Source organism: Haliotis asinina, chromosome 4 (genome assembly GCF_037392515.1).
Source record: "Haliotis asinina isolate JCU_RB_2024 chromosome 4, JCU_Hal_asi_v2, whole genome shotgun sequence".
Taxonomy (NCBI): domain Eukaryota; kingdom Metazoa; phylum Mollusca; class Gastropoda; order Lepetellida; family Haliotidae; genus Haliotis; species Haliotis asinina.
Genome location: NC_090283.1, coordinates 73,344,098 through 73,365,704, shown reverse-complemented (window position 1 = coordinate 73,365,704; position 21,607 = coordinate 73,344,098). Strand labels below are relative to the sequence as shown.

Below are 21,607 nucleotides of genomic sequence, written 5' to 3'. Positions count from 1 at the left end.
TTCTCACTTCTCATCTATATTTTAAGCGTTCATTATTCACTCCACATTACAATCACGTGTGAATATCTGAAGGCATGTGCATAGACCTGAAGGTAAAACACATTATCTTAACATTCATTAGTAACGACACACTTCATTTCTTTCAAGGCAAAAAACAGCAGCGACGCTTCATGGAAATAATCGTTAGTAATCGTCATAGAGCACAAAGCTATTATAGCAACTCATAGAAACCAATGCACTGACTGGGACCGATCCAGTTGCAGATGTTTGTTTGGCTGACGAAGAAGGATTAGAGAACACACGGATGAATCTTATTGACAGGTATGAGCTTTTGTTTCACCATTCATTTTGAGAACTACATGTGGCCCGATGAATTTAGATTGCAAATAGCTTACGGTTGCATCAGTACGGACTATTACGTTGGGAAGAAATCTCGGATTCGAACCAGGAATAGCGATATCCAGCCAGTGGACATAACTGAAACAGCTCTTCCCGAAAGTAGAAAATACATGGTTAGAAAACGGGGTGAAAACAATGGGGAGCGTTTACGCGCATTTGTAACGTTGTCTCTGATTGCACACAGAAAACAAATGAACCAATGGAAAGAAGGATAACAAAGCTAGATACACCTTTTTTCATAACTTGATAAGTGTGACGTCTAATGTTGACTTTGTGAAGGTAATAACTTCCTAAGTGTAAAAAACATATTTATGCAAAGCGCACGTTTGTAAAAATTCTCATAGTTAGAAGAATCATCCAGCTTTAGTAATTGTATTTTTTGAACGAGTCGATGTCGAAATAAAAATGCAAAGGACCCCAAGGATACATAAGCTCCCAGGATCATTGCAACTAAAACTTTATTTGCTAGAAAGTATTTGCTTAAGTATTTATGATCACATCCGAAACTGACCTCAACCCTGACCTCTAAATATCAGATATGATGTCAATTCATCATGTATATGCTATTGTAAATGATATAAAAGGGCTTAGCTGAGATTTGTTTATGTTACTGGGGCCAAATTTAGTTTTCAACCCAGTGATATATCTTTTATGGATTATGTTGTAGGAGAAGAACTTTAGTTATTAAATTTGTAGTGGTAATATGCTGTCTGTAGAAGGTTTATGTGGTTGCTCCTGTCTTAAGAAAGGAGCAAGAAGTCCTTATATTTTACTTGGTTGTTACTTAATTCGACAAGCTTTTGTTATCATGAAACGTGCCTTGTATACAGTCATTGTCTTTTTCTTGTCATTACTACATGTCATATGTTTATGATGGTGTTGAAACAGCTGAGTTGGGTACCACTCCGTCAGTTAAAGATTTCGAAGTATGTGTTAGATATATTACTTTTGTTGCGAAAAAGACAAACTTGGTGCCATTAAACAAGTACAATGTATACCAATATATTCCAGAAGTGTAGAAATATTTTTTAAATTACTCTAGCAAAACAATGGCTCCAAAGAAGTGAGGTAACTCTTTGATGGAATGGGTGTTAGAATGCTAATAATTTTTAAAAGATTATTTGTGTGTCAAAAACAAAGTGTATTTTGATAAATCATCCCCTGTCCTAGCTCCACAAAAATATCATGTTAATTTTACATGTAGAACACTAGATATTCTTCTACATATATGTACATATGTTTGTATCACATGAGGCACCCGTGGCGAGCCACCTCCTCGTGGTGGGTGCTGGGTAACGCAAAGAGCTCGCCGACACCCCCGTTGTGGACCCGTGGGGATATTTGGTCCACCAACCCGTTTGCCGTGGGTTGCGTCCCGTGTCGGTGGAGGACGGTAGTCTGGTGGTTGAGGGCAGCAGGAGTCTGGAACCGCGCTCCTATTGCTCAACACACCACTTCGGCCCTTACTTCACCTAGACGGGTGGTAGAATCGGCCCGATTCTATCAATCGGCTGGTCACGCCAAGCCCTGTGCATGGTGACTGTATTTTGCACATTTTAACTATTATTGGGTATTGGCCGTTTCTATGTCAAATATATACACTATTTATTGATTGAACTGCCTAGAGTCCTATGCCAGAAGGCGGTGGCTCATGGGCCAATCTGGCACTATTGACCTGCAGGTTCAAATTGTCATCAAATAAATGTAGGGTCTGAACCAACCTGACTTTTATTCTGTTTGGCAATATTTGCTACCTGTGTTGATATTGCTTGAGTATAACATCCTTGTAGCCCTAGTGTTTGTCGTTGGTTTCCACTACAGCACTGTCCTCGTTGACACTCGATGGCGGGTGGGGAGCAGGGATGTCGAATGTTTACCTTCAACATGGCTTCCCCACAAATCACTGGTTCTCGGTACTCAACTAAAAGACGTCATATTGATATAGACACTATTTCGTCTTCTGATGATGAAAGTTCTGTTTTAAAGGTAGAGTCATGGCCACGATTTCTGGTTGTGGAAGGTGCTAAGGGTCTCCCGCTTAAGATAAACCCTTTTGTTGTCTCTAAGGCTGTGGAAGGAATATGTGGCACTGTGCAAAATATTACTCGTCTCCGTTCTGGCTCTTTGTTGATTGAATGTGCTAAAAGGCAGCAGTCTCTAAATTTGCTCAAAGCAACCCATTTTGCTGATACTGAGATTGTTGTATCTGTCCACAAGACATTAAATTCGTGTCGAGGCATTGTTCGAGATCGTTCAAAATGTTTATCTGACATGTCAGAAGAGGAGATTGTGGCAGAACTCAAGACTCAAGGGGTGACATCCGTGAAACGTTTCACTAGAAAGGTTAATGACAAGGTTGTCCCTACTACCACCTATCTGTTTACTTTTGCGCTATCCAAACTACCCAAATCCATCAAAGCTGGATATCTTAACATCGGTGTGGATACATATATCCCAAATCCATTCCGTTGTTATAAATGTCAGCATTTTGGTCATGGGGCAAGTTCTTGTAAGAACTCCCCAATTTGTTCCCGCTGCAGTGGAAATCACGAGAACACTGATTGTACAAATGCCATGAAATGTGCAAACTGTAGTGGTGAGCATATGTCTTACTCTAAGCAATGTCCAGTGTTTGAGAGTGAGTGAGTTAATACTTAACGTCACATCGGCAATATCTCAGCCATATCGTGACGAGAACATTCAACAATGAGCATGTATAAATCATAAAAACCCGTCAACGAAGGACAGTAAAACAACTAGAATATCACAATTTCAATTAAAACTAGCATGGAAAGTTAAAACTAATAGCACTATTTAGACAATACAATATAAAAACAGACTATAGATCGACAACAACAGAAGGTAGTTCACCACACTAGGAACCATGGGGACTTACAGTACCTTTGCTACCTGCATGGTCCCTAGTTGGATTTACACCATCCCTTCAGCTGCTGGCGATTGTATGTAAAGTTAGCCGAAATTAAAAGAACATGAATGCTACGGATTAAAATCCTGGTAGACTTAAATTTACTGTGAATGTTTGTGGACTTACGTACCCTCTCAGGAGGACAATAATTTTACAATACTTCAACCCCCTTTGAGGGTACAGCCACCAACGATTCAAGTTACTAATTCACACTACCAATCATTAAAATGCATCTATTTACACAACATATTTTTCAAAATTCCACCAAAAAATTTCTTTTAAAAAACCAATGATTAAAGGACAACTAACAGTGCTAAAAAGGTCCTTGATAGTTTTGACATTGAAAAATATTAATTTATCCCTTGTGATGGAGAATTCAACACAGTCAAGCAGAATATGCTAGACCGTGACTCTCTCATCACAAGGGATACAAAACGGAGGATCCTCACCTTTTAAAAGGTATGCATGAGTGTATCTTGTATGGCCAATACGACAACGTCGCAAAATGACTTCTTCAAATCTGGACTGACAACCCAAGTATGTATAACCAATGTACGGTTTTATTTCATGTAGTTTATTTATACCTACTTGGGTGTCCCACTTCTTCTGCATCAGATCACGAGTGTAAGCTCTAATGCTAGCTTTGTAGTCAGAATAAGGAATACGAAGTGGTGTCACAGATTTGTTAAGTGCTGCCTTAGCAGCAAGATCGGCCATTGCGTTACCGGAAATGCCAACGTGGCTGGGTAACCAACAAAAAACGATGTCGTATTGGCCAGTAGCAAGATCATTATATAATTCAATAATTTCTATTAAAAGTGGATGTTTACAAGAAAGATTTTTAATAGCCTGAAGGCAAGAAAGAGAGTCGGAATAGATTATATTTTGTTTATGTTTATGGCGTCTTTGAATATATTTAAGAGCTGTTAATATGGCGTTAGCCTCAGCTGTAAAAATAGAACTATTATCTGGTAATCTAGAAGATGTTGTTCTGGATCCAATGACAGTTGCACAAGCTACTGCACCACCGACCTTGGACCCATCTGTAAATAAGGATTTATAACTGCTATATTTATGTTTCATTTCATTATATTCTTGTTTATACTGTAATTCATTAGTTTCTGATTTTTTAAATGTGGTCAGTGTTAGGTCTACTTTGGGCCTAACCAACTGCCAAGGAGGAGAAGAGAGAAGACGGGAAGGAGCTATATTTTCCAGCTCAATGCCGGCAGCAGCAAGAAATGGTTTAATTCTTAAACCAAGAGGCGGTACAAGCGAAGATTTCATATTGTATAAGTCCTCATACAGAGGACTGAAAACACAGTTATATGCAGGGTTTGACTCACTGGAATATAATTTTGTTACATACTGTAAAGCTAATTTGATACGTCGCTGCTCAAGAGATGGCTCATCGGCCTCAACGTACAGGCTGTCAACAGGTGAAGTTCGAAAGGAGCCAAGACAAAGTCTTAGACCTTGATGGTGAACAGAATCTAAAAGTTTCAGGTTGCTTTTACAGGCTCCACCATATACAATGGAGCCATAATCAAGTTTTGACCGGATCAGTGATCGATAAAGTTGCAGGAGGGTAGCTTGGTCCCCTCCCCATTTAGAATTTGAAACGACTTTCAACAAGTCAAGTGCCTTCAGGCATTTAGTTTTGAGGGATTTGATATGTGGTAGAAACGTTAAATGTGAGTAAAAAATTAATCCCAAGAACTTGGCCTCCTTTACAACTTTGATAGGAGTGCCATCTAGAGATAGTTCTGGGTCCTTATGTGGCTTATATGTTCTGCAAAAATGTATACAATTAGAAAATTTGAAGCCGTTTTCAAGACACCATTTATTTATTTTGTTTAAACACAACTGCAGTTGCCGTTCAATAGTATGCATATTTTTACCACGACAAGAAATGTTAAAATCATCCACAAATAATGATCCATCAATTGAATCGTTTAAAACTTTTGACAAACTATTTATCTTGATACTAAAAAGTGTGACTGACAAAATACTGCCTTGTGGAACACCCTGATCCTGATTATAATGATCAGACAGAGTAGAACCTACGCGAACTTGAAATTGTCTGTCATTTAAAAAGTTGGCTATGAATTGAGGCAAACGACCTCGCAAACCGAAATCATGTAGATCTCTCAAACTGCCATATATCCAGGTTGTGTCATATGCTTTTTCTAGATCAAAAAAGATAGACACAGCATGTTGTTTATGAATTAGTGCGTTTTTCACAAATGATTCCAGTCGCACTAAGTGATCGACAGTACTTCTATTTTTACGGAAACCACACTGTATATCTGTGATTAGGTTATTGGTTTCCAAGTAGCAAACAAGTCGATTATTTATCATGCGTTCCATGGTCTTGCAAACACAGCTAGTTAATGAAATCGGACGATAATTGGACGGATCCGTGTGATCACGTCCAGGTTTAGGTATTGGTACTACTATGGCATCACACCATGAAGAAGGAAATTTACCTGAAGTCCAAATATCATCAAAAATAGATAAGAGCGTCTCTAAACAGGTTTCTGGTAAGTGTTTCAGGAGTTGATAATGTATGTTATCAGCTCCTGTAGCAGTGTCATGAGCTTGATCAAGAGCAGTATGGAGTTCATGAATAGAAAACGTTTCATTATAATCTTCCCCATTATCAGAATTGAAATTAATAGTTTTCTTTTCTTGTTGTTTTTGATATTGCTGAAATTTAGGTACATAATTAGAGGAGGAAGAGTGTTTAGCGAGGGTTTCGCCCAGTTTATTCGCAATATCTGATTTATCAGTAAGTAATTGATCTCCATGTTTAAGATGATGGACAGTAGATTTAGTACCTTTACCCTTGATTTTCTGGACCATGTTCCATACCTTGGACATGGGTGTCCGAGAATTTATTTTAGATACATAATTTTGCCAAGATTGGCGTTTGTTCTGTCTAAAAGTACGCCGTGCTTTAGCATTTGAAATATTAAATTTATTTAAATTATGCACCATAGGATGGCGACGGAAATGATGTTCTGCTTTTTTCCTTGCCTTCCTAGCTTGTTTGCACTCATCGTTGAACCATGGTTTTCTTATGTGTGGAACTACAGAGGACTTTGGTATACACTCATCAGCTATGGAATTCAGTTCATCAGAAAAGCATTTAATAGCATCAGGAACGTCAATAAAACGTTCAGGTTTAAAGTTTTTCAGAACACAGTGTTTGATATAAAGCCCAGTTAGCCTTTTTAAAATTTCGTCTTGATGATGGAGGAACATCGGATGGAGTTACAGCTTTTAACATAGTAGGAAAATGGTCACTTCCACAGAGGTCATCGTGGACTGACCATTCGAATTCGTTTAATAGTTCGGAATTTGTCAATGACAAGTCGAGAGCAGAATAAGTCCCTGTACCAGGGTGTAAATATGTGTTGGAACCATCATTATAAATACATAAGTCATTGTCGGAACAAAAGTCCTCCAACAACTTACCTTTAGTGTTTGTATTTACACCACCCCAGAGTGGGTTGTGGCCATTTAAATCTCCCATTATAATACAGGGCTTCGGGAGTTGGTCATATAGAGCTTGGAGATCAGTTTTAGCAAACGTCGAAGACGGCGAAATATACAGAGAGCATAGCGTAAATGCTACATGTAAAGTAATTCTCACAGCAACAGCCTGCATATTAGTATTAAGTGAAACAGGGCTTTGAATAACGTTTTGTCTCACTAGAATGGACGATCCTCCAGTGGCCCTATCACCCGGAGGTGAAAAACAATGATATGCATTAAAATGACGAAGGTCAAATGTATCTGTTTGTTTTAAATATGTCTCTTGGAGACATATCGCTGAAGGTGTAAAATCTTGGACTAATAGCTGTAATTCATGTAAATTAGTCCTCAATCCTCTGCAGTTCCACTGTACAATATTATTGGAATAAACTATCTTTTAGGGGGATTTATGGGGGATCTACCCCGCACTCTTTTGGTGGGCGACAAGCTATGTGCCCTAGAATGGACGTTTTGAGAAACGTCCATGTCTTCAAGTGACCCATATTTATTAAACAACTGAATCTTGTTTTGTGACCCTTTCGGGGTTCTGCCAGTTATTCTTTTCAAAGGATCTGGGATTTTAGGTTTAGTTTTAACGATTTCCTAAGATTTTGGAGTTGACTGAGAATGTGCCTCATGATCAGATGATGCTACTGATTGGATTTGGGACGAATGTGACTCTGGCGTTTGGGTAGATATTGTAGGTGAAGTAATCAGAGGAGCTTCTGATGTAATCCACGTCAAGTCAGTTTGACAGCTTGTGGTTGATTTTGTAATCCTTGCTTCTGACGGTGTTTTAGTTATAGAAGCATAGCTTTCTTTAGGTTCAGAACTTTGGACCAGTTTTTTGGCATCTGCAAAACTAATGTTTCGGGTGAATTTTAGTTTGTTGATCTCCATGTGAAACTTCCAGACAGGACATTCTTTAGAAAAGGATGAATGGGCACCAGTGCAGTTTGTACATTTCTTAACGTTACTGTCACAATCTTCTGTTGTATGTGTCTTTTCACCACAGTGAGCACAAACAACAGACAATGTGCAGTTATTAACCCCATGGCCGAACTTTTGGCATTTGAAACATCGAAGAGGGTTTGGAATGTACATTTCAACCTGGATGTTACAGTATCCTGCTTTCAGTGATTTTGGAACATTTGGAGAAGAGAAAGAAAACAAATATGTGTTTGTGTTGACAGTAGCATCATTTCTACGGGTTGTAAAACGTTTGACAAAAAGGACACCTTGCTCCTTCATCTCTGAGGCGATGTCAAGTTCTGACATGTCAGCAAACAAACGTTCACGATCCCTGACAATTCCTTTGCTCGTGTTGAGTGTTTTGTGAGCCGAGATCGTAACTGGAATGCCGACAAAAGATTTTGTGCTCATAAGATTGGTGGCTTGCTGTCTTTTTGCACACTCAACCAGAAGGGCACCGGAACGTAATCGCCTAATGTTTTTAACATCACCAGCGATGCCTTGTATACCTTTACCTACGGCAAAAGGATTCAACTTTAAAGGGGTCTTGTCAATAGTCTCAACAACAAGAAAACGTGGCCAGTAATCAATTGAGTTGGGCAGTCTGTGGTCAGTTTCAACGGGATCAGTATCAAGTTGACGTTTGCTCTTTTTTTGAGGTATTTCGTAAGCCATGTTTAGTTAGTTAGATTTCATCATCTGAGCTCCCCACCCACCACGGAGTATCACAAGGACAGTGCTAAACGCAAGTGGGTCTCCGACTTGCAGCACCAAGGATACTCAGATGATATACTCTAGCGGAAGAATTATGAATAACTAATCCACCAGATTGGCCCATGAGCCACCGCCTTCTGGGCATAAGACTCTAGGCAAAATTCAAGTACAAATTATCATATTACAAAATCCAAATAATGTCACTGTAATAATAAGGCCAAGTCCGAAAATCAAACAATTCCAAATAAAATTTGTGCATTGACATATATATAGTCCATACACAGGGCTTGGCATGACCATCCGATTGGTTGAACCGGGCCCATTCAACCACCCGTCTAGGTGAAGTAAGGGTCGAAGGGGTATGTTGGGCAAAGGGAACACGATTACAGGCCCCCAGTGCCCTCAACCACCAGACTCCCGTCCTCCACCGACACAGGGCCGCAACCCACGGCAAACGGGTTTGTGGACCAAATATCCCCCTGGGTCCACAACGGGGGTGTCGGCGAGCTCTTGGCGTTACCCAGCACCCACCACGAGGAGGTGGCTCGCCACGGGTGCCAGTGTTTGAGAAAGAATCTAGGATTATTAAAATCAAATATTCAAACAACATTTCTTTCTCTGAGGCCAAAAAATTAGTTGCCGACCAGACACAAAACAACAATTTAACAAAACCATATTCTGCCGCAGTTTCTTCTTCTATCCAAAAAGTGGATAGTATGTGCCAGACAGCCATTAGCTGGGTCACCGATCAGCAAACACTCCTCTTCTCGGTCAGTGCAGTAACTTCAACAACTGACACGCAGACTGATGTACCATCTACCCCCCAGTCTCAAACAGTTGATCGTAGACCAGAATCTGTGCCAGAACCCCATGCTGGGAAAAAAACCCGAACCAAACAAAACTGTCTTTTCCAAAGCAGAAAGAAAACAACATAAAAGAAAAGAAGCAAAAGCTCTTAAGCACCTTGACGTATCTTTGAACGATTCTGTCGAGGTTCGTAACAGCTTTGAACCTCTGGATATGGAAACCTCTCCATTACAGTGCAGAGGACCTTCCCCTCATTCACGATCTCCTGTTAAACCACCATGACTTCCTCCACCTGTTTATTACAAAGGAATGTTAGAGGACTTCGGAACAATTATAATGACCTCCAGCTATTAATCCAGGATTACAAACCATCAGCTTTTTGTTTACAAGAAACCTTCCTCAAGACAACTGATACATTAAATTTAAGACAGTACGACTCGTACCATTACTTTTCACCTGCAGGTGACAAAGCAACCGGAGGTGCTTCTGTTCTGGTACGACAGGGGGTAATTCACAGTCCAGTTTCTCTGAACACCCCTCTCCAAGCTGTTGCAGTACGTTTGACACTGAATATTGTTTTCACCTTGTGTTCTTTGTATATCCCACCGTCCTATTCTCTTCACCAGTCTGATCTTCAGGCACTTTACGACCAACTTCCCAAACCCTGTGTAATAATGGGTGATTTGAACGGTCATAACCCACTTTGGGGCGGTAATGACACTAATGCAAAAGGAAAATTACTTGAAGATTTTTTCTCAAATAACAATTTATGCCTTTTTAATGATGGTACTAAAACCTATCTACACCCTGGAACTGGCTCGTATTCCTGCTTGGACCTATCGGCTGTTGATTCCAATTTACTAAATGAATTCGAATGGTCAGTTCATGATGACCTCTGTGGTAGCGATCATTTTCCTACTGTATTAAAGTCAATTACACCATCTGATGTTCCTCCGTCTTCGAGATGGAATTTTGCTAAAGCAGACTGGGCTCGCTATGAAACTCTTTGTTCAGAAAAGCTAACACCAGATGTTTTCATTGATGTTCCCGACTCTATACAGCTCTTTTCCGATAGGCTTCACAAAATAGCTGATGAATGTAATCCGAAATCCTCTATCATTCCCCACATACGTAAACCTTGGTTTACTGCAGACTGCAAACAAGCTAGGAAGGCACGGAAGAAGGCTGAGCAATATTTCCGTCGTCATCCAATGGTCCATAATTTGAATAAATTTAAAATACTCAATGCAAAAGCCCGGCGTACTTTTAAGCAAAACAAGCGCCAATCATGGCGAAATTATGTCTCGAAGATAAATTCACGAACGCCAATGTCAAAGGTATGGAACATGATCCAGAAAATTAAAGGTAAGGGTAGCAAATCGAGCATACACCATCTCAAATGCGGAGATGAACTGCTGACGGATAAATCTGATATCGCAAATAAACTGGGTGAAACACTTGCGAAACATTCTTCCTCAGCTAACTATATTCCTCAATTTCAAACATACCAGAAACAGCAGGAAAAGAGAATTCTCAATTTTCATTCAGATAATGGGGAAGATTATAACGAAATCTTTTCTATTCATGAGCTTCATACTGCTCTTGACCAATCCCATAATACTGCTACAGGAACTGATGGTATACATTATCAGCTCCTAAAACACTTACCAGGATCATGTTTAGAGACTCTGTTGAATATTTTCGATGACATTTGGACATCAGGTAAATTTCCTCCATCCTGGCGTGATGCCATAGTTACACCTATTCCCAAACCTGGACGTGACCATACCGATCCATCAAATTATAGGCCCATTTCTTTGACTAGCTGTGTTTGCAAAACCATGGAACGCATGGTCAATAACAGATTAACTTGGTACCTGGAATCTAATAATTTAATCACAAATATCCAATGTGGTTTTCGTAAAAATCGCAGTACCGTTGACCATTTAGTTCGACTGGAGTCGTTTGTCAAGAATGCCTTTATCAGCAAGCAGCATGCAGTGTCGATCTTTTTCGATTTGGAAAAGGCTTATGATACCGCCTGGAAGCACGGCATCTTAAAAGACTTACATAACTTTGGTTTACGGGGCCGTTTGCCTCAGTTTATATCACAGTTTTTAACTGACAGGCAGTTTCAAGTCCGAGTGGATTCTACACTATCTGATCATTACCATCAGGATCAGGGTGTCCCACAAGGTAGTATTTTGTCTGTCACTTTATTTAGTATCAAGATCAATAGTTTAGCTAAAGTTTTAAATGATTCAGTTGATGGTTCACTTTTTGTGGATGATTTTAATATTTCTTGTCGTGGGAAAAATATGCATACTATTGAACGGCAATTGCAACTGTGCTTAAACAAAATAAACAAATGGTGTCTTGAAAACGGCTTTAAATTTTCTCAATCAAAAACCAATTGTATACATTTCTGCCGCAAATATAAACCACACAAGAACCCAGAACTCTTCTTAAATGGCACTCCCATCAAAGTTGTCAAGGAGGCCAAGTTCTTAGGTCTGATTTTCGACTCACATTTAAGTTTTCTGCCGCATATCAAATCCCTCAAAACTAAATGCCTGAAGGCACTCGATTTATTGAAGGTCGTGTCCAATTCAAAGTGGGGAGGTGATCAAGCTACCCTTCTACATCTATATAGATCATTTATCCGCTCGAAGCTTGATTATGGCTCAATTGTATATGGTGGAGCCTGCAAGAGCAACTTAAAATTATTAGATTCCATCCATCATCAAGGTCTAAGACTTTGTCTTGGCTCCTTTCATACTTCACCCGTTGGCAGCCTACAGGTGTATGTCGAGGCTCATGAACCATCTCTTGAGCAGCGCCGTATAAAATTAGCCTTACAGTATATAACAAAACTACATTCCAATGAGTCAAACCCTGCATATAACTGTGTTTTCAATCCTCTGTATGAGGATTTATACAATAAGAAATCTCTTGTTCCACCTCTTGGTTTAAGAATAAAACCGTTTATGCTGCCGGCATTGATCTGGCTACTATAGCTCCTTCCCACCTTCTTTCTTCTCCTCCTTGGCAGCTGGTTAGGCCAGAAGTGGACCTAACATTGACCACCTTTAAAAAATCAGACACTAATGAACTACAATATAAACAAGAATTTAATCAATTACATACTAAATAGAAGGCATATAAATCCTTGTTTACAGATGGGTCCAAGGACGGTGGCGCAGTGGCTTGTGCCACTGTCACTGGATCCAGAACAATATCTTCTAGATTGCCAGATAACAGCTCTATTTTTACTGCTGAAGCTAACGCCATCTTAATGGCTCTTAAGTATATTAAAAGACACTATAAACATAAACAGTATATAATCTATTCAGATTGTCTTTCTTGCCTTCAGGCTCTTCAAAATATTTGTTGCAAACATCCACTTTTAATTGAAATTATTGAATTGCATAATGATCTTGCTACTGGCCAATACGACATCGTCTTTTGTTGGTTACCCAGCCATGTAGGCATTTTCGGGAACACAATGGCTGATCTTGCTGCCAAGGCAGCTCTCAACAAATCTGTGACACCACTTCTTATTCCATACACTGATTATAAAGCTTCCATTAGATGTTATATCCATGATCTGATGCAGAAGAAGTGGGACACCCAAGTGGGCATTAATAAATTACATGCAATAAAACCTTCTATTGGTTATACCTATTTGGATTGCCAGTCAAGATTTGAAGAGGTCATCATGCGGCGATGTCGTATTGGCCATACGAGATATACACATGAATATTTATTGAAAGGTGAGGATCCTCCATTTTGTATCCCTTGTGATGAAATAATCACAGTCAAGCATGTCTTGCTTGACTGTGTCGAATATTCCATCACAGGGGATAAATAATTCAAATCACCAACTATGAAAGATCTTTTTAGTAACATAAGTTCTCGTTTAATTTTTGCATTTTTAAAAGAATTGGATTTGCTAACGGATTTGTAAATAGATAAATATTTTATGATCGGAGATTTAAATTGATAACAAAGATTGTTAGTGGCTGTATTCTCGAGGGGGGTTAAAGTAGTGTAAAATTACTGTCCTCCTGAGAGGGTACGTAAGCCCACAAACATTCCAAGTAAATTCAAACTCTCTGCTATTTTAATCGTAATATATGTGTCCTTTTAAATGCATGGCTAGACGTGCCTAAATTGCTAACAACTGAGGGGATGGTGTAAATCCAGCTAGGAACCATGCAGGTAGCTAAAGTAATGTAAGTCCCCATGGCCCCTAGAGTGGTGATCTACCTTCGGTTGTTGGCAATCTATAGTCCATTTTTATGTTGTATTGTCCTCTATAATTAAACTGTTTTATAACTCCTTACTAGTCTTAGATGGATATCTGTGATATATACTAGTGGTTTTACTGTTCTTCGTTAACAGGGTTTTAGTTTCTTATATTCTTTCATTCCACAATGTCATTCTTACTTGTTCCCGTCACGATATGGCTGCAATATTGCTGATGTGACGATAAAATTTAACTCACTCACTCACTTGTATCACATGACCTTCAAATTTGACGGTCGAACGCATATTTTTATAAAAGCTGTAAAATATTCTTTTTTTAAAACTTTACTGTGCTCTTTAGGGATAACAGGGCCTGTTGTACCATGACAATGAATATATATGCTTATTTTGATGATGTTTTACTCACCTTTCGACATTAATCATGTAAACTTTGTGCAGAAAGGTAAAAACGTATAAAAATTATTGATATGGTGTAACTGTTAAAGGGCCAGATTTTCTTATTGTATGTTGTAAATATATGACTGCCACCACCAAAATGGATAGACAGGATACCATTACAGAGCTTGAATACTAAAACATATTTTTGGAAGTGCAGAAATATTTTTAAAATGTTCCTAACCCAAAAAACATGGCTGAAAGAAAAGTGTATGTTTCTTCTCAGGATGGGTGTCTTGTAAATATACGAACTTTTAAATATTTTTTTTATATGAAAATCAAAGTGTTTTGTTGATATTGAAACTTCATTCTAGTAACACCCTAATTTGGTTGAAAATTTTCCATAAATAAAAAATGACTGATTATGCCTTTTAGGAATGTTGAACTCTAGCTGCACAGTGAATGGTAGCACTTTCATGACGGTTTCAACCTTTCTCTTTAAAACACAAAACCTAACCTTAGCTATACACTCTTCACAAAAAGAATAAAAAAGAAGAAATACATGCGCCATTTCTGAAGAATTGATCCGCTAAGTTTGAGAGCAATGATTCCATGTATTTTCAGTGGTGAGAAGGTGAGAATTCACCTGTCTATAGACAAAGAGTTCGCAACAGCGGTCTCTGTTGATGGTTCTATGTATTCAGCAACGTCGGTCCGTCCGATTTTTGTTCACGCGATATCTCACTGTTGTACCCAGTGCCTATAAATTTGATGACAAGTGTACATTGAGAGACTGCACAGACACCAATCGATTTGGGTGACCATGACATTATCTTCAGTGAGTGAGTTAAAATTTAAAGTCACTTTGGCAATATTTCAGCCACATCGTGACTAAAACAATATATAGAGTAACAATAATGAAAGATTGATTATATAATCCTGTCAACAAAGGACAGTAAAATCACTAGAATATCACAGATATATAAGTAAAACTAGAAATGAATTCTAAAATATTTAGCGATAGGGGATAACACAATATAAAAATAGGCTATAGATCGCCAACAACGGAAGGTAGATCACCACACTAGAGACCAAGGGGACTTACAGTACCTTTGCTACCTGCGTGGACCCTAGTTGGATTTACATCATCCCTTCAGCTGATGGCGATTGTAGGAAATTTTAGCCAAAATTAAAAGAACAAGAATACTACATTTAAAACACCTGGTACGTTTACACTGGCTTTGAACGATGTGGGACTTACGTATCCTCTCAGGAGGACAATAATTTTACAATACTTCAACCCCCTTCGAGGGTACAGCCACAAACAGCTCAACTTCCTAGTCTAGCTACCAAACATTAAAATACATCTATCTACAGAGCATATTGTTCAGAATTCAACTAATAAATCAATTTCCTTTAAAAATGCAATAATTAAATGAGAACTAACTGTGTTAAAAAGATCTTTAACTGTTTTAACAGTAAAATATTTCTCCCTTGTGATGGAGAATTCAACACAGTCAAGCAGTATATGCTTGACCGTAACTCTCTCATCACAAGGGATACAGAACGGAGGATCTTCACCTTTTAATAAGTATTTGTGAGTATATCTAGTATGGCCAATGCGACATCGTCGCATGATGACCTCTTCAGATCTGGACTGACAACCCAAGTAGGTGTAACCAATGTAGGGTTTTATTTCATGTAATTTATTGATACCTACTTGGGTGTCCCACCTCTTCTGCATCAGATCACGGATGTAAGTTCCAATGCTAGCTTTGTAATCCGAGTAAGGAACAAGAAGTGGTGTCACAGATTTGTTGAGTGCTGCCTTGGCAGCAAAATCGGCCATTGTGTTACCAGAAATGCCTACGTGGCTAGGTAACCAGCAGAGGACGATGTCGTATTGGCCAGTAGCAAGAACATTATATATTTCAATAATTTCTATTAAAAGTGGATGTTGACACGATAAGTTTTTAATAGCCTGAAGGCAAGAAAGAGAGTCTGAATAAATTATATACTGTTTATGTTTAGGGTGTCTTTCAATATGTTTAAGAGCCGTTAATATGGCATTTGCTTCCGCTGTGAAAATAGAGGCATTGTCCGGTATTCTAGACGATATTGTTGTAGAACCAATAACAGTGGCACAGGCCACAGCGCCACCGTCCTTGGACCCGTCTGTGAACAAGGATTTGTAATTGCCATATTTAGTTTTTAACTGATTATATCCTTGTTTGTATTGTAATTCATTTGTTTCGGATTATTTAAACATTGTCAGGGTGAGGTCAACCTCTGGCCTAACCAATTGCCAAGGAGGAGACGAAAGAAGACGGGAAGGAGCAATATTTTGTAGCTTAATGCCAGCAGCAGAAAGGAAAGGTATAATTCGTATTCCAAGAGGCGGAATAAGAGAAGTTTTTTTCCCATACAAATCCTCGTAGAGAGGATTAAAAACGCAGTTGTATGCAGGGTTGGATTCATTAGAAAACAGTTTTGTAACATACTGCAAAGAAAGCTTAATACGTCGATGGTTCAAAGAAGGCTCATCGGCTTCAACATAAAGACTGTCAAGGGGAGAAGTTCGAAAGGATCCAAGACAAAGTCTTAGACCGTGGTGATGAATAGAATCTAAAAGTTTCAGGTTGCTTTTGCAGGCTCCGCCATACACAACGGAGCCGTAATCAAGTTTGGATCGTATAAGAGCTCGGTATAGTTGGAGGAGGGTTTTCTGGTCTGCACCCCACTTTGTATTAGATACAACCTTTAGCAAATCGAGGGCCTTCAGGCACTTATTTTTTAAATATTTAATGTGTGGTCGAAATGTTAAATGTTCATCAAAAATTATGCCCAAGAATTTTGCTTCTTTAACAACTGTAATAGGTGTGTTATCTAGATACAGTTCGGGGTCTTTATGAGGTTTATACTTTCGGCAAAAGTGGATGCAATTAGTTTTGGATTTTGAAAATTTAAATCCATTTTCCATACACCATTTATCAATCTTATTTAAACAAAGCTGGAGTTGTCTTTCAATTGTGTGCATGTTTTTGCCACGACAAGAAATATTAAAATCATCCACGAAAAGTGATCCATCAATTGAATCATTTAAAACCTTTGCTAAACTGTTGATTTTAATGCTAAATAAAGTTACAGACAAAATACTGCCTTGTGGGACACCCTGATCTTGAGCATAATAATCAGACAAGGTAGAACCCACGCGGACTTGAAATTGCCTGTCAGCTAAAAATTCGGATATAAATTGAGGCAGACGACCTCGCAATCCAAAGTCATGAATATCTTTTAAAATACCGTGCTTCCATGTAGTGTCATAAGCCTTTTCTAAATCGAAAAAGATTGACACTGCATGCTGTTTGGATACAATGGCATTCTTAACGAATGATTCCAATCGAACCAAATGGTCAATGGTACTTCGATTTTTGCGAAAACCACATTGAATATCTGTGATTAAGTTGTTTGATTCTAAGTACCATATCAATCTGTTATTGACCATGCGTTCCATGGTTTTGCAAACGCAGCTAGTCAGTGAAATAGGTCTATAATTAGATGGATCAGTATGATCACGTCCAGGTTTAGGTATGGGAATAACTATGGCATCACGCCAGGATGAAGGAAATTTACCTGACGTCCAAATTTCATCAAAGATATTCAACAGAGTCTCTAAACATGATCCTGGTAAGTGTTTCAGGAGTTGATAATGTATACCATCAGCTCCTGTAGCGGTATTATTAGCTTGTTCAAGAGCATTATAAAGCTCATGGATAGAAAAGAGTTCGTTATAATCTTCCCCGTTGTCCGAATGAAAATTGATGGGTTTCTTCTCCTGTTGTTCTTGGTATTTTTGAAATTTTGGAACATAATTAGACGAGGAAGAATGTTTGGCAAGCGTTTCACCCAGTTTATTTGCGATATCGGATCGATCAGTTAACAACTGATCTCCAGATTGTAGATGGTGGATGCTTGATTTGGTCCCCTTACCTTTTATTTTCTGGATCATGTTCCAAACCTTTGACATTGGCGTTCGTGAAGTTATCCTTGACACATAATTTTGCCAAGACTTGCGTTTATTTTGTTTAAAAATACGCCGGGCTTTAGCATTTAGTATTTTATATTTATTTAAGTTATGGACCATGGGATGGCGACGGAAATAATGTTCAGCCTTCTTCCGTGCTTTCCTAGCTTGTTTGCAATCAGTTGTAAACCATGGTTTACGTATGTGAGAATTTGGAGAGGACTTTGGAATACAATCTTCAGCTATTTTGAGAAGTTCAGCAGAGAAAGATTCTATAGGATCGGCAACATCTGTAAAAGCATCAGGTGTTAGTTTATTAGTACAAAGAGTTGCATACAAATTCCAGTCAGCCTTAGTGAAATTCCATCTGGACGATGGAGGAACATCAGATGGACACACAGCTGTGAGAGCAGTAGGAAAATGGTCACTTCCGCACAGGTCATCGTGAACCGACCACTCGAATTCACCCAGTAAATTGGAATCCACTATTGACAAGTCCAGACAAGAGTAACTGCCAGTTCCAGGATGAAGATAAGTGTAAGAACCATCATTAAAAATACATAAATCATTGTTTGAGAAAAACTCCTCTAAGATTTTACCGTTTGTATTGATGTTAGTACTACCCCAAAGAGGGTTATGACCATTTAAATCTCCCAGGATGACACAGGGCTTCGGTAGCTGGTCATATAATGCTTGAAGGTCAACCTGTTGGAGACAAAACGAAGGTGGAATATATAAAGAACAAAGAGTAAACACAATATTCAGGGTTACGCGTACAGCGACAGCCTGGAGAGGGGTATTAAGAGGAACAGGACTGTGAATAACACCCTGCCTCACCATAACAGAAGATCCTCCAGTAGCTTTATAACCTGGAGGGGAAAAGTGATGGTAAGAAGTATATGATCTCAAGTCAAAATTATCAGTAGCTTTAAGGAAAGTTTCCTGTAAGCAAAAGGCTGATGGTTTTAGATCTTGTATTAATAGCTGAAGATCATTAAAATTATTACGAAGTCCTCTACAATTCCATTGAAATAAAGTAGTGGAAGAAGTCATGGTGGTTCAATTGGAGATCGAGCACGTGGAGAAGGTCTTCGCTGATCTGATAGCGATGGCGTGACCTCCATGTCCAGAGGTTCAAAAGTGTTGTGAACCTCTACAGGAACAGTTAAAGGAAGAGACACTTCTATGTGCTTAAGTGCCCTAGTTTCTTTCTTTTTGAGTTGTTTCTGTTGTTTGTTCGTAAGACGTTTAGGTTTGTTTACCGATGCTGGCTGTACTTCGGGGTCTGAAAGAACTTCAGGTGCTGGCGGTGTAGTGGTGGTTAATGGTGTGGGAGACATGGCTGGAAGCATATGGTCAGCTTCAGTCTCTGTCTGAGTGGCAGCACCATTTCTGGCACCAGAAACACTGTACAAAACAGTTTGACAGCCCTGATCAACCTTTGTACAAGGAGTAGAAACAGCTACTGCGTACGTTTTTGCAGACGACATGTGACTTGTAACTGGTAAAAGTTTCTTTGCTTCATTGAAGGATATATTGTTGGTGTGCTTCAATTTCAAAATTTGTGCTTGTCTTTCATATGCTGGACATGATTTGGAAAATGACATATGGTTACCATTGCAGTTCGCACATTTTATTTCATTTGCGCAGTTGACATTTTCATGTTTCCCACTACAACGGGAGCAAACTGGGGAGCTGTGACATGACTTAGCTCCATGTCCAAACTGTTGACATTTGAAACATCGAAGCGGATTGGGAATATACACTTCCACTTCAATGTTAAAATAACCAGCTTTTATTGATTTTGGTAAGGACGTGAGACAGAAAGTAAACAGGTATGTATTCGTCCCAATGATTTCATCACCTAGTTTCCTAGAGAATCTCTTGACAGAGGTGACACCTTGGGACTTCAGTTCAGAAGCAATTTCGCCTTCTGACATGTCAGCAAGACATTTTGCCCGATCACGTATGATGCCTCTGCACGAATTAAGAGTTTTATGAACGGAAACAGTAATCCCAGTATTCGCAAACTGGCGAGCTGCGAGCAAATTAACAGATTGCTGTCTCTTTGCACATTCAACTAACAGAGAACCTGTCCTGAGACGTGTTACATTTCTCACTTCACCACATATTCCAGCAATGGCTTTTGATATGACAAAGGGGTTAAGCTTCAAGGGTTGTCCATCAATTCCGTCCACAACTAAAAAGCGCGGCCAGGATTCACTACTGACTGCAGTAGAGTCATCATCAGAAGATGATAAACCATCTGTTTCAACATGTCGCCTTTTTGATTTTGATCGAGAACCAGTTAGATTGGGGGTAGCCATAATGAAGAAAGGATATTCGACAACCCTGCTCCCCACCCACCATGGAGTGTCAACAAGGACGGTGTCGAAGTGGAAACCGACTCCAAACCACCAGGGTTACAGGGTTGTTATACTCTAGCAGTACAGACACAGGTAGCTAAAATTGTCAAACAGAAGAAAAGTCAGGCTGGTTCCGCCCATGACTATTATCTGAAGACACATAGAACCCGGAGGTCAGTATTGCCAGATTGGCCCATGAGCCACCGCCTTCTGGCATAGGACTCTAGGCATAGCAACAATTTTCAAACATGAGAGTATCACAAAAATATTTCGTGGAAAAGATACACAGATATACATAATCCACATTTGATGTTGACCATGCACAGGGCATGACATGACCAGCCGATTGGTAGAACCGGGCCAGTTCTACCTCCCGTCTAGGTGAAGTCAGGGCCAAAGTGGTGTGTTGAGCAATAGGTACACGGTTGCAGGCACCTATTGCCCTCAACCACCAGGATCCCTTCCTCCACCGACACAGGGTTGCAACCCACGGCAAACGGGTTGGTGGACCAAATATCCCCCCGGGTCCACAACGGGGGTGTCGGCGAGCTCTTGGCGTTACCCAGCACCCACCACGAGGAGGTGGCTCGCCACGGGTGCCGACATTATCTTCAAAAGCAGAGACTGAACCACACTCGCCTCCAGTTTTTAAGGCTTCATTTGCGGACTCTACAACACCGCCACCAGCGATTGCGCTGACAGAAGTATCTCAAAACAGGGGAACAACTCGAATCTCTACTTCAGACAATCCATTCTAGAGAGTTAGGTGGGAAATTCTTCTCAAACCAGGGATGCGGAGTGCAGTCTATACAGCTCTTGCAAGACGGTGACTAAGTGAGCGACCCGGATGTGGCGGGCCTGGGTAGGGTAGTAACTCTTGAACGATCGCTGCTTGATGCTGTTGATAGGAACTGGTCTACAGGAAACGATCTCAAAGAAGAGATATGGTGCTCTGATGAACGTTGAAATGTCGGTCAACTGCAGACTGTGACTTCCCAGCTTCAAGTTCTCGACACGACATGGCTGAAATACTGCCGATGTGACTTAACATCTTAACTCACTCAAGTTTTCGATTTGCGGCACTCAATCGTACAATAAATGTCCAAAATCAACCCCCGCACACCCATGTTCAAAGTGTGGAACATGATACAAAAGATTAAGGGATCCAAAGTAGGGGTGCACCATCTCAAAGATAGTGACTCGACTTTTAACAAG

At 39.6% G+C, this 21,607-nt stretch overlaps 1 protein-coding gene across 1 annotated transcript in view; it reads left to right on the top strand.

Annotated features, from left to right (window-relative positions):
- Positions 1 to 248: 248 nt before the first annotated feature.
- LOC137282724 (angiopoietin-4-like) overlaps positions 249 to 21,607 on the top strand; it is a 58,301-nt gene continuing 36,942 nt past the window's right edge. The window contains exon 1 of the mRNA XM_067814511.1: positions 249 to 321. The gene's annotated coding sequence lies outside the window, so the exon portion shown is untranslated. The remainder of the gene's footprint in view (positions 322 to 21,607) is intronic.